The sequence below is a fragment of the Schistocerca piceifrons genome, chromosome 3 (assembly GCF_021461385.2).
Source record: "Schistocerca piceifrons isolate TAMUIC-IGC-003096 chromosome 3, iqSchPice1.1, whole genome shotgun sequence".
In the NCBI taxonomy this organism is placed as follows: Eukaryota; Metazoa; Arthropoda; class Insecta; order Orthoptera; family Acrididae; genus Schistocerca; species Schistocerca piceifrons.
Genome location: NC_060140.1, coordinates 531389121 through 531403544, shown reverse-complemented (window position 1 = coordinate 531403544; position 14424 = coordinate 531389121). Strand labels below are relative to the sequence as shown.

The 14424-nt window shown below is 44.9% G+C and overlaps 1 long non-coding RNA gene across 1 annotated transcript in view; it reads right to left on the bottom strand.

Annotated features, from left to right (window-relative positions):
* LOC124787784 overlaps positions 1–14424 on the bottom strand; it is an 847274-nt gene that overhangs the window by 364944 nt on the left and 467906 nt on the right. The gene's annotated exons all lie outside the window — the stretch shown is intronic.

Genomic DNA, 14424 nt, shown 5'->3' with positions numbered 1-14424 from the left:
GACAACACGTATCATGCGGTTCTGAGACTCGTGCAACCTTGCTGTTTGTCTTCACTGCGAAATCTTAGCTGTCAGTTTCGCTGATTGTTTATTAAAGCAACTTTTCATTTGGGTCACGATGATCAGTGGACTCCGTTCAATACCTTCCTACCACACATAAATCTGAGTCGGCACTAAGCCATGGCTGGGAGATGGGACCTGAGAAAGGCATAGTTTCATTTATTTCTCACAGCGCTCGCATTTTTTTGTATCCATTATGCCTTACATAAAGGTAGGTATCGTTCGCGTTGCGGAAGTTTGCATTTTTCGAAGTTGAAACAGTGCTATCTGCAAGTAATTCAATAAAATAAACATCTAATGTTTGATTTAGACCTTTTCATTATATATCGATACTACTATGGTAGACCGAATGTGCTGTTTGTTCATTACAATAGGGGCTGCAGCAAGGTTCGCTGCAGGGTGACTGTTCCACCGGTCGTGTCGGAGGTGACGGGGAGGCTTCGTCTGTGCGATCGGCAGCGGTTGACCGTGACTGAATTATTCCGCCAGGGAGGAACCCGATGAAACGTTAAACTGGGCTGTATGGGAAACACAGCTCGCAGGTGACGAGCAATGATTCGGGATATAGCATCGTTAGCGTCGTAATGAGGTCCATTATCGTTGTCCAATACACTAACTAGTTGCAACTTATTATACCTACATCTACGCACATGTAGCCACTGTAGCTTGAGAATTCGGTGCTGCAGGGTTATCACCAATAATGGCCCTGTGTACGAGTTAGCAACACACGTTACCCGAAAGATGAATCTCTGACCGGATTGTCATTGTAATACCGACGTGTTGAGCTTGACAGAAGGAAGATCAGCATCCGTGTCAGCAAAAACAGCACTTTTTCACACCAGTTTATCTTTCAGATTGAGGGGAAGAGAGAAACACTCCTGGCAATATTTTTCCTGCGAGACCGTGACGGGCCACACGTTGCACCGTCTGTCCTCGCCTTACCTGCAAAAAGATGTAACGATTCTTCTGCGTCCCATGTTTTCTGACCTGTCAGGGAGGTATTTCCAAGGGAAATATGCGGCTAGTAAGGGGACCAGCTATTGACTTGTAAATAATAGATTTCGGCTATCAGTCGTCATTCTTAAATTTTATTGGCGGATCTAGATTTCAGCTAGAAACTAGCCATTCTCAAAGCACTATCATTTTTTATCACTGCATGTAATGCCTGTTGGTCGGGCTTACTCCAGAGTTCAGTGAGAAGTAACCCGATGGACCAACTATGTTCACTTGCCATAATAAATTAACTGCTGTCTGTGACAGCTATTTTGGCACACGTTAAGCCTCATACGCGAATTGGACAAGGTGAAGGATTTTTTTACGCTTCTTTGATGTCCACACAAATGCTGACTTCACAGGATTGCTGTTGTTAATATCAGTGTGATACGACTGGTTTTTATTACTCACAAAAAGCAAACTTTACACATTTCTGGTGTTGTGTAATTTCGCTCGACGATGTAACTGCAAAGAGATGTAACGATTCTTTTATGTCCCATGTTTTCTGACGTATCGGGGAGGTATTTCCAAGGGAAATATTGTGTTACATTCAGCTGAAGTCTGTCCTTTCCAGTAACTCTCTCTCTCTCTCTCTCTCTCTCTCTCTCTGTGTGTGTGTGTGTGTGTGTGTGTGTGTGTGTGTGTGTGTGGGCGCGCGCGCGCGCGCCGCTGGTTGAGAAAACGCAGGAACAGCTTCGAGTTCTGTCTGACCGACCGTGTCTGAGATAAAAAAAAAAGGGCTTACTGCTCTGCAGCGACAGATGTTAGGAGTTGCATTCGATCGCCTTACAGAATAGTCTACAATCTTTTGAGAAGACAGTGCGCGCCTTATCCCTTCCCAGCTCGCCTTCTACAGCTCTTATGCGTTTTTCTTTTCTTTTTCTTTCTGTCCTCTGTTGATGGCTGCCTGATTTGTATGTCTTCCCCTTAAGAGTCCCTGCTCTCTTAAATTATTTGAAGAACATCACATTCTACAGGGACAATTTCTCTGTGAGTCTAACACTCCGTTCCTCCCACTAGCAACTTAAATGTTTCATAAAATAACACTTAATACTTAAGCTCTTTCTCTCTCCACCGCAGGTCAGAGCCATGTTCCAATAGGTACTTCCGAGACTTATACCAGACTAACCAGGGCCAGCATGCTAAAAAAAGCTGGAAGTTGCAACTGGTATACGAAGTAAGAGTACACGCTGAAGTCGTAGCCTAATTTCAGTAAACTTCTGCCACTATAACCAAAACCTCGAACATTTCAATACCTTGAATTTCCTAGTTGTACTCACTATGCGACTCTGCCTATGTGATAGCTTCACATCGCCTCGGGTGCTTGATCACAATGTGTAAGTTTTCAGAGATATCGAATGGAGGCTGCGAACAATAGTGGAAATCGGGATGCGACACACACTCGCCAATAACGGGAAACTTTACGGAAAACTTTGGAGAGAAAACTGTTCTTAAGTATTGCGGAGGGCAAGCATGTGCAGGGATCAATATCCTCTGGTGTTGTAAACGGAGAAGAGTTTGGGCGTTCTTCTCGAGACTAAATGACGGCGTTGCGGTGAAATATTCCTTACTGTCTCATTCTGAGCGGGAGATGTTTAAACACAGGCTCTCCGCATCACCTACGAAATTGCTCTTAAAAATACAAGAAATTGTATGCTAAAGAAAATCTCCAATTCATCCAATGTATAGAAATTATCGTTTTACGTGCATAACATCGAGAATAGTAGTGCTGATACGTGTGTAATCAACGTAACGCCTCGCTACGAACCGTGTGGGACGTGCCGAGTACAAATACAGAAAGACAGACTCAGATGGTCAGCAGCACTAGAACGAGGTCCCACGTGGCAGAGGCTAATACAGCAAACAGTCGGTTATTTCCTATGCAGACGACAGTCCAAAGAATCGGCGGACGGTTGGGTGGACAGGAATACCAAGAAACTTCTTGGCAGATTAAACTGTCTGCCAGACCGGTCTCGAACCGGAGACCTTCGTCTTCTGCGGGCAAATGCTCTACTGACAGTTATCGAAGCACAATTCTCAACTCGCCTTCGGAGCTTCACTTCTGCCAGTACCTCTTTCCCTGCCTTCGAAATTTCACAAAAGTTCTGTATTATATCTTCCAATACTAGCACTCCCAGAAACAATCCCCTAGTCTTTAATTAATCCATTTCTCCGCAATTTCTTCTTCCAGGAGTGACAGTCCTCCGAAGTGTGTAGAAGAACTTCTCTGTGCGTAGGAGAGGTCGGTATAGTACTCCCCCGCGAAATGTGAAGGTCTCAGGATCGAATCAGATTTAGCACACAGTTTTAAAATGTGAATAAATGTCAAATTAACGTACATTCTGGTGCAGAAGGAAAATTTATTCTAGAAAGGAATACAATGCCTTATATAATCAAGTACATGACTTCGTGCGTTAGGATCAAGTGTCAGGAGTAAAACGTAATTTTAGTTTTGTTTGCGCTCCTGAAAAAAGACACGTGGCGTAGCAAAGAAAGCGTATAAGAAGAGCAGAAACGAATGGACTATCATAACAGCAACGTCATGGTTCGCAAATGAGGATAACCATAAGCGACTTAAGACCCGACGTCTGGGAACGAGTATCTCGGAAACGGCGACATTGGCCAGCTGTTAGCGTGATACTGTCTAGAGCCTGTATCAGGCGTGGCCGAAGGATGGCGAAACCATGAGTAGGCGACAAGGTGCTGGCGTCCACGTCTCACCACAGAATATTGAGATCGGAGGCTGCCCGCTCTGCTGTGATCTGTGGCAGGTCTGACAACAGAGTACAATGCTAGTACAAGGAGAAGTGCTTCGGAGCACACTGTTCAGGACGCAATGTTAAACATGGGGCTGCGCATCAGACGACTGCAACGTGTTTCTGTGTTGAAGCAACTTCGTCCCAAATGCACCTTCAGCTAGCGCGGAATCATCGAGATCGGACCGTTGAGCAATAGAAACGTGTCGCCTAGTGGGGTAAGTGGCGTTCTTATCACACCAGGTCGGTGATCGATCCCGGGTACGCCGTATCCAGGCGAACGCTTGTTCGGAAGATGCACCGTGCTACCGACGATGGCACGTGGGAGGAGTATTATGCTATGGGGGGACTTTCATCCGGACTTCCATAAGTCCTGTGGTAATACTCGAAGGCACCGTGACAGCTGTGGACAACCTGCATCCCTTCGTGTGTGACCAAGCGAGGTGGTGCACTGATTAGCACACTACAACTCGCACTAGCGAGGACGACGGTTCAAATTCGCCTCCAGCCATCGAAATTTTGGTTTCCCGTGATTTTCTTAAACTTTTTGGGTAAATGCCAGGATGGCTCCACTGAAAGAGCACGACCGATTTTCTCTCCCTTCTTTACCCACTTCGAGCTTCTTGTCGGTCTATAATGAGCTCAATTTCGACGGGACGTCAAACCCTAAATTTCTCTCCCTCGTTCATGTCTGATGTCCTCCCTGAGTTGGATGCCATCATCCAGAAAATTAAGTGTCCGTGTCACAGGATGTGTCACAGTGGTTTCAGAAGTAAGAGAGCGAGTTCACGTTGATGTCTGCCACCAAGTTCACTTTATCTGACGACGATGGAACACAAACCACCGACCAGTATTTTAGGGGAACTGCGTTATCCTTGAGTAGATACCTGGTGCCAAATACCTAACACAGACATTTGCATACATGATACGAAGAATCGCCACTGTATTGCGTTCCGTATGTGGAACAACATGCTATTAAGGTTGTGGTCGAAATGTTTTGGCTCATCAGTGTACACAAAATGGCTACAATATTATGGGTACTAGAGTTAATAACGGATAGGGATACCACTCCCCGCTTATGTAGTATAAGAGAGGTAGAGCAACACCGAAAGCATGGACAAAGTTCAAAGACGTGAACCTCACACCTGTCCGACTGCTCAGCGCATATAGTAAACTCGTGGCAGCAAGTGAACAGACTGTGTCTGAGGCGGTTTTATGAATATTATTCGATGCCTTACTTTCATCCAGTACTCACTATAATTTCTCTTATTTTATTCTGCTTTTTAGCGTTCTGTAACTCAATCGGTAAAAACGGTACCCACACAGGAGCACTTTCTTGTCCGTCTCTCTGCCTGTCTGTCCTTCTGATAAGACTCCTTTTCCCAGGACCGGGTGGAGTTACCAAGCTGAAATTTACGGCAGGTGCTAAATCCCACGGTCGCTTGGCAGCGGAGAAAATTGAAGCAGTTAATTCAATCAAAATATACGACGATACATATCACTTATTTTGGGGCTCGTGAAGTCACTCATCACAACTTTTGCAGTTCTGCCGTCCTTAGTTGCGTGTAATATTATAGTATGTTGTTAATTTTTAAGTTCGAAAACAAAAAGCATGTAAAACATCCACGAATTCTGCAAGAAGAGCTTTAAATTATGTCTACAACAGAAAATCAAACTGTCCGAACTTTTTACAGTCTGTATATACATCATCCCAAATGTACACCAAACTGCATAAACAGAAATATGTACATATTCCAGGCCAGTGAATATGCCTTGCAAAGAATAATGGCCAAACACGTATGGCACAAAAAATATTTCGCTCAGTTGTAATTAGACAGTCCAAAAGTAAAAAATTGTCACTCATCACAACTCATAGATCAATTGTCTATACTCATGTCCATTCTGGTGGTCGGCAGTGAAGCGCGTCCCTGGAAACCAAGCGGTCGCAGGATCGAATCTCAGTTGGACCGCGGATTTTTCAGTCTTAGTTTTAACCTAGACTTTATCTCTCAATGACGTGAAGAGTCATCACAAACGAAACGTCGTTAGAATTCCTGGTTAAACTGTAGGTCTCCTTTGCACGGTTAGGTAATTGCTGCCGGTTAGGGACACGGAAGTCGCCAAAGTTGCATGCATCATCATAATCATCATCCTCTATATACATAACTTTGTATGGAAACGTCAAAGTACGAGTCTTAATCGCACTTTTTGTAACTGAATACACGGATATTTATATTTATTCTGTAATTTTCTGCTTATTTCAGTATTTTACGTGTATTTTAATGTGATGAATGGCAGATGGCTCTAAATGTAGAAAATTTAAGTTAATGCGGAAGAGTAGGAAAAACAAATCCTATTGCTCGGATAAACATTAGTAGTGTCCTGCTGAACACTGTCGCGTCGTTTAAATATCTGGGCGTAACGTTGCGAAGCGATATGAAATGGAACGAGCATGCGAGGATTATGGTAAGGAAGACGAATGATCGACTTGGGTTTATTGGGAGAATTTGAGGAAAGTATGGTCCATCTGTAAAGGAGACCGCATATAGAACGGTAGAGCGACGTATTCTTGAGTACTGAAGGAAGACATTGAAGGAATTCAGAGGCGGGCTGTTAGATTTGGTATCAGTAGGTTGCAACAACACCGAAGTGTTACGGAGATGCTTCCCTGGAGGGAAGGCGACTTTCGTTTCGAGGAACTCTACTGTGAAACTTTGGAGTAGAAGCATTTGAAACTGCAGCCAACACACATTTTTCTTAAGGATACGAGAAATTAGAGGCATACACACAGTCGTTTTTCTCCCGCTCTATCTGCGAGTGGAACAGGAAAGCAAACGACTAGTAGTGGTACAGGGCACCCATCGTCGTGCACCGTCCGTTGTCTTGCGGAGTAAGTGTGTAGATGAACAAGTGGTATGCACCCGTTGTAGCGTAACAAGGGTTAGAAGTGGCGTACGATATTTCATCAGCGCCCCTGATGAGTGAATATTTTACAGTACTGCCCAAACACCAGAATGGGTGGGGGTGAGTGAGATGCGTAGAACCAAGACGAAGTGTAGCACGTAACACTTCAGTCAGTTTTGCCCGCCAGTTTTAAGCTATTGTTGTCCTACTTTGCGTCCATAATGTTCATTACATCAGACAAACACACCAAGTGTTATACGACCAATCAATCAAAAGCGACAGTATTAAGTAGGTTACACATCAGCTTTTCGATAGATTGTCACAGGCGAACGCTGTGTTCGTAAGTTGACTCATTGATAGCTACCGCAGCAGAGAACGGTAGAAGCTTATGGTATGAAAGAGAGACAGGGAGCCAAGTAGAAACGTCACAAAGTACTCTGTCATCGCATACTAAGTCGAACGCATCCGCCTTTATCCGGCATACTAGTGAAGGAAAGCTACGAAGTGCTAAGAGCTACTGAGGACTACGCTCGACGCTGCTGGACAGACACACATGACCTGGCTCCTGCACTCTTCGTCTAGCGTTCCCAGAAGCGACCCGCGTGTCCGTGCCTTGTGCCGATCTGCTGTCGCTGCTGATGCGGAGCGTGACTATAGCGCGGGGGAAGACAGCGCAGCAGCCGCCCCCGCTATCTCCTCGCCGCATTCCTCTGCCGCCCACGTCACCGTACGACACTGCCCGGCCACTGCCGGGGCTGGCTCAACCTACAAGCCACGCTGCAGCACCCAGCTGCCATTACGTTCATACACTTAGGTTGCTTAGTTGTTTACTTCGTCTAGTATCATAGAAATACAAGTATGAAGGTCAAGGAAGTAGGTCAGTATCCTGACCGATCTTTTCCAACCTTCTGCGAAATATTCTGTGACAGAAAGCGTCCCAGGGAGGATTGTCACTCATTAAATGGTCAACGTGGTCTCTGATGACTGACTCGGCGAAATATTTTCCACATGGAGATACAATTCTATAAAACATCACAAAATCGTCTCACATACCACAATGTTGCCCTCTCCGCCCCTAAGCTCTTTCAGTGCGTGCAGCCTATCTGTTTCCAAGCCCCTTGCCGGGCCCGCCCACATCGAACCATCTTTTGAGGAAGAAAAGCTTGAATTCGTTGCCCGTCAGCAGTAGTGCACGCTTCGATATACCACCACCACCACCCTCCTCCTCCTTCTCGCCAAATAACTTCTCTGGTGCCCACTACATGTTGAATGTTCCCTCCAAAGCATTATGTACCCATTGATTTCACCCATTACAACATGTCAAGACAATCATCTAGAAGATGAAGTTAGAAACTTGGCGTGAATTTTAACTTACGCATCGAAACTAAAAGTGGAATCTGTCGGCAGTTGTGCGTTGGCGCGTCATTTGTTGCCGGTAGAGGTCTGCCAGGTGGAACTAGCTCGCTCATACCCAGCGGAATCAATATGGTCGTAGCACAGCAGCAAAAGGTGATCTGCATTCTCCGTTTCAACAGGTGTAATTCAGTTACAACTACGTGATGCGATTTTCGTCCAGAGTGAGTCAGTGCACCACCTATATCTCAAGGCTTTCGACGATGCCAGCAGCAGTTTCTACATACTGAGCGTTTATGTGATGGAAACCCCTTACGCTAATTCAACACGCATCGTGCATTCAATGTAGTTTTGAGCGAAGTCTAATCGTCGTGCCAGAGGAAACTTAGCCTTTCATCGTGTGCCTTTTTGGCGCGTTTTGTGTTGAATTTAAGAGTTTGAATCCAAATATGATTCAGTTGCTGTAAGTCCTTCGTAGTCAAGATAAAGTTTTGTGGCTTCACTCTTGCTATAGGGACGGAATATTGCTTTCCTTTCACTATAGTGTTCATTATTGAGGCTACGTTGCAATTACGTAAGAACAGGTGGTACACAGTAGCCACGTATCACAGCCGGTCGGAAGAGAGGCTGCTGAAGAGACTATTTAGATCGTTACACCGGTTCCGAGATTTCAGCGAATCCCAGTAACCAATGAATAACTGTTAGCTTAAGGCTGAGTCGAAATTCGTTGAGAGTCGGCTAAGAACCATTTTCGGGATGGCTATCACGTTGAAGCCATCTGAACACTGTGTATTTCTTGTTCCTCGCGAACCTTGAGGTGTTCCGCTATTAGCATCGGAGTTTAGCTTCTACAAACACTCATGATCAACATTAACTTCCGGCACCAATGAATGGTACACGAGCCTCCGCAGTGACCCCAAGTCCATTATTGAAAAAAGTGTTGTTAATCCATTCGGGACATACTATCACTACAGATGATCTCAAACAGTTTACAAATACCGTCGTTCACGAAACACTTCCCCCTTCGCCCGGTGCTTTAGCCACTTTCTATATCTGTAACACCAACGAGTGAAATTAGCACATAGAAGCTGTCAGTATCATCATATACCTACCTCACCGTGTACACAACTTTACCCACGTCACAAGCTCAGCGTTGCAGAGATCGAGTTGCGATTTTTGTCCTAACAACAACTCGATAAAGTCTGTTGATTTGCGTTATTTATCAAGTCTACGCATTCAGAATTTCCTGGTACCATATCATCTTAATGGGCAGGTCACTGTTCAAAAAACAATGTCTGGACATTCCCATGGCTTTGGTCAGTAATAGTAGGTATAGACACTGCCTGAGCAGTCTTTCGTAGTAGTTGCTTTACAAAAACATGGAAATCGATGAACACAATCCATTCCACAAAACCACACATCTTAACGCAAGAGATCACCACAAGGTCGCATAGTGTTCTGTTGAATATAAGAACTCATCAAACTTCCTGGCAGACTAAAACTGTGTGCCCCACCGAGACTCGAACTCGGGACCTTTGCCTTTCGCGGGCAAGTGCTCTACCAACTGAGCTACCCAAGCACGACTCACGCCCGGTACTCACAGCTTTACTTCTGCCAGTACCTCGTCTCCTACCTTCCAAACTTTACAGAAGCTCTCCTGCGAACCTTGCAAAACTAGCACTCCTGAAAGAAAGGATATTGCGGAGACATGGCTTAGCCACAGCCTGGGGGATGTTTCCAGAATGAGATTTTCACTCTGCAGCGGAGTGTGCGCTGATATGAAACTTCCTGGCAGATTAAAACTGGTAAAAGTGGTAGAGCACTTGCCCGCGAAAGGCAAAGGTCCCGAGTTCGAGTCTCGGTCGGGCACACAGTTTTAATCTGCCAGGAGGTTTCATATCAGCGCACACTCCGCTGCAGAGTGAAAATCTCATTCTGAAGAACTCATCAATCTACCTTCTCCAAATTCTACTCAGCTCAAAATTATTCCACTTACGTAACTGAAAAGCTCTCTATCACCTATGACATTATGTTTGACTACGCGAAGAGTCTGCGACGCTGTGCTAAATGCGAAGACACTCTGGAAATTTCTTTGCGCAGACAAATAACTGACGTAGTCTACACCTCAAAATTCTACGAGATAAGCGTTTTGCTTAGCTTGCGTTATTTTCTGTTTCACTGTAGCCGAGAGCAACTATTGCATTGCTTCGACTAACGATTCCCATTCCTCTACTGTCACCGATCTTTTTGCACATTAATCAGCTAGAAAACTACGAAAAGTCACATAACTTTCTGCTACACCTGTATCATGCGAAGCAACTGCATTTGCTTGTGTCAACTTTCTGAGAAATCGCTGAAACATGTGTGGAAGCAGGGGGATGGGGGTCTAAGTACCCACATAAAGGATTAAATCTGAGCTACCTCTCGGTTCTGAAATTTTTGATTGCATCCGCACGAAATGATGTCCAGGGCTGTAAACGAAAGCGTTTGAGTACATGTGATTAGCCAACTAAAGAAGACGTATGAGTGTGTAAAAGCTAGTGGAAAGTGACTAGAAATAAGTGAGTAGATGTCACTCGAGTACCACACGCGGAAGACGCTAGAAAAGCCACTTGCAGCCAGCGGCCTAAATTGAAAAGCGCCACTACTTAGCCACCAAATGCCAGCCCACTGACATCAGCGCAATCAGCTGAGAGACTCCGCTCTACTGTTGCTTTCAGTCCAGCCTGTCCACACACCATCTCCCACATCCATTTCTTCTAAATGGGAAACAACACGTAAGCACTGTGATACATTAGCTTCTCTGTTAAGTATCTGTATACTAGCCAACAGGTGACCACACTATTTAAGAGGCGAGTGTGTTCACACTTCGTTGAAAGGCGTACATTATCATATACAGGGGGATGCAGCTGCCCCTATTGCTGTCGTCTATGCATCCTGCAGTGTTATACACTGAAGCGCCAAAGAAACTGGTATAGGCATGCGTATTCAAATACAGAGAGATGTAAAGTGGCACAACACGGTGCTGCGGTCGTAACGCCTGCATAAGACAACAAGTCTCTCGCGCAGTTCTTAGATCGGTTACTGCTCCTGCAATGGCAGGTTATCAAGATTTAAGGGAGTTTGAACGTGGTGTTATAGTCGGCCCATGAGCGATGGGACACGGCATCTCCGAGGCAGCGATGAAGTCGAGATTCTCCCGCAGGACCATTTCACGAGTGTACAGTGAATATCCAGAAATCCGGTAACGCATCAGATCTCCGACGCCGCTGCGGCAAGAACGGGACCAAGGACGGCAGAAGAGAATCGTTCAGGGTCACAGAAGTGCGACCGTTCCGCAAATTGCTGCAGAGTTCAATGCTGTGCTACCGCTTTCGGAGCCAAAGGCCCAGTAGTGTGTACCCTTGATGACTCCACAATACAAAGCTTTACGCCTCGCCTGGGCCTGTCAACACACTTCGCTTGCTCCCGTTAACACCGACATTGGACTGTTGATGACTGGAAACATTTTAAAACTGTATGGTGTGGATGGGCGTATACTGTATGGAGACAACCTCATGAAACCATGGACCCTGCATGTCAGCAGGGAACTGTTCTAGCTGGTGGAGGCTCTGAAATGGTGTGGGGAGTGTGCAGCTGGAGTGATCTGGGATCCCCTGATACGTATGGATGCGACTCTGACATGTCACACATACGTAAGCATCCTGTCTGATCTCCTGCATCCATTCATGTCCATTGTGTATTCCGACGGACTTGGGCAATTCCAGCAGGACAATTTGACACCCCACACGTCCAGAATTGCTACAGAGTGGCCCCACGAACACACTTCTGAGTTTAAACACTTCCACTGGTCACCAGAGTCCCCGCACATGAACATTATTGAGCATATCTGGTATGCCTTGCAACGTGCTGTTCAGAAGATATCTCCACGCCCTCGTACTCTTACACCACGTCCTACGTGAGCGGTCAAATGTGAAACGCGGCGCGGCGCCGAACCGCGTGAACAGGCGAGAGAGAGAATGCGTAGCGGTGCGGTTCGGTGTTCTGTCCTACGTGCGCAGTCAGCTGCGCGGCGGATGTTAACAGTTCATGAGAAAAAAGTGTTTTCCGCTTTTCTTGCAGCAAAAAATAATGTATGTTAATGAAGCAAAGCTACATCAACTCCTACAGTTAGTTTTTCGGTTGAGATTCTCCTTTCCCATTAAAAATTTAAGAACCGCTTCTTTCGGTTTTGGAAGTTTTCTTCACTATATAATACTTCTCATTCGATTATAACTAATCGTTGTCCGCCCCCGGTAGCTGAGTGGTCAGCGCGGCAGACTGTCAATCCATAGGGCCCGGGTTCGATTCCCGGCTGGGTCGGAGATTTTCTCCGCTCAGGGACTGGGTGTTGTGTTGTCCGAATCATAATCGTTTCATCCCCATCGACGCGCAAGTCGCCGAACTGGCGTCAAATCGAAAGACTTGCACCAGGCGAACGGTCTACCCGACGGGAGGCCCTCGTCACACGACATTTCATTTCAACTAATCGTTGCAAAGAACTGATTTTTCCGTATCTTACAGTATCGTATCGCAGCTTGATGATGAAGTGTCAATTATTTAGGTATTTGTCATAGTCATTGTGATAATCAACTTCTAAGTGGTTCAAATGGCTCTGAGCACTATGGGACTTTATATCTGAGGTCATCAGTCCACTACAACTTAGAACTACTTAAACGTAACTAACCTAACGACATCACACACATCCATGCCCGAGGCAGGATTCGAACCTGCGACCGTAGCGGTCGCGCGGTACCAGACTGAAGCGCCTAGAACCGTCCGGCCACCGGCCACCCCGGCCGGCCAATTTCTAAGTAAACTATCGCATCAAATTTAGAGTATTTACAGTGAAAAATGTGGTCGCTAGCTACGTTTGGTTAACTTTAAGTGATATGTTCCTGTGTATATAATTTAGCTGACCTATAGAAATTGTTTTTAAAGCTGAAAAAAAAGACATATCTCACTACAGAACGGAGAAAGATGCTTTAGTATTTTTATTCGAGGGCGCAGGTGCCGAGCGCGCTGCCTGAGCGCGCCACCTGGAAATAGCCTGCAGCTCAGTCGTGAATAATTGTGAAAGCAGACGCGGTTTCTGCTTCAAGCACACCCGCCCTTTCAGTACACTGCATTCATTATGGACAGAAGGAAGACATTTTTAATGGAAAACTCGTATCTCAAGTATCAAATACTGAAGAAATATTGTCTGCAACAAAGTCCTGAAACTAATATTATATATATGTGGAAAGGCATATTCATGGAGATTTTCACCATTTGTACGAAGAATTGAAATGTCAACCTTTGCTATTCAGGGAGTATGCTCGAATGTCACCTACAACGTTTGATTATATTGTGGACACTGTAAAACCTGTTCTGTCATTGAATTCAACTAATTTCCAGCGACCTATTTCAGTTGAAGAAGGTTGATGGTGACTTTATGGTAAGAACACAAACAAATAATAAATCAGTCCTTTTACTTCTTTATTCACATAACTCTATGTACTTAATCTTTTAAATTTCTCCAACATTAGTAAGATCTGAATGGTCAACTTGTGGCACCTCTGGTGTATTTCGCTTCGAAAACTTCTTTAATAACAACTCCCGCATTTGGCCACGGGCATACCGTTCCGCCAACTCGCTTTTTCATTCAGAATTTCTAAAACGGCTATTTCCACAATCGTTGCAGAGGTTTGTAAAGCTATCTGGACCACACTCTTAATGAAGCACATGCCTGAGCCAACAGAAGATGACTTTAAAAAAATAGCACAATGTTTTTGGGACAGATTGCAATTCCGTAACTGTCTTGGAAGTATAGACGCGAAACACATTTGTATTAAAAACCCCAGTAAATCTGGTTCCATGTATTACTGCTACAAATCTTTTTTTTTAATTGGATTATTAGCCGTCACCGGCGTAAATTATATTTGTAATGGTGAATGTGGCCTCCTACGGCAAATGACGCAGGTGTGTTTGATGAATGCCCCTTCCGACATGCAATATAAAAGTGAAGACTAAAACTACCTGAAGAAGAATTTTTGCCAGGATCCAGTATCAAGTGTCCGTATGTTTTTCTAGGGGATGCAGCATTTCCACTAAAGGAACATTTAATGAGGCCTTTTCCAGAAATAACGACGATTGCAGTTGACGGTAAAGAGATAGACAACTATCGGTTATCCCTGGCAAGAATGGTGGTACAATGTTCATTTGGTTCTATAACACCTAAATTTATGATTTTGTATAAACCTATCGTAACTTGTGTGGAAAATGCAGTACATATTGTTGAAGCTATAAATTTATTACACATCATCCGTGATCTTGAATC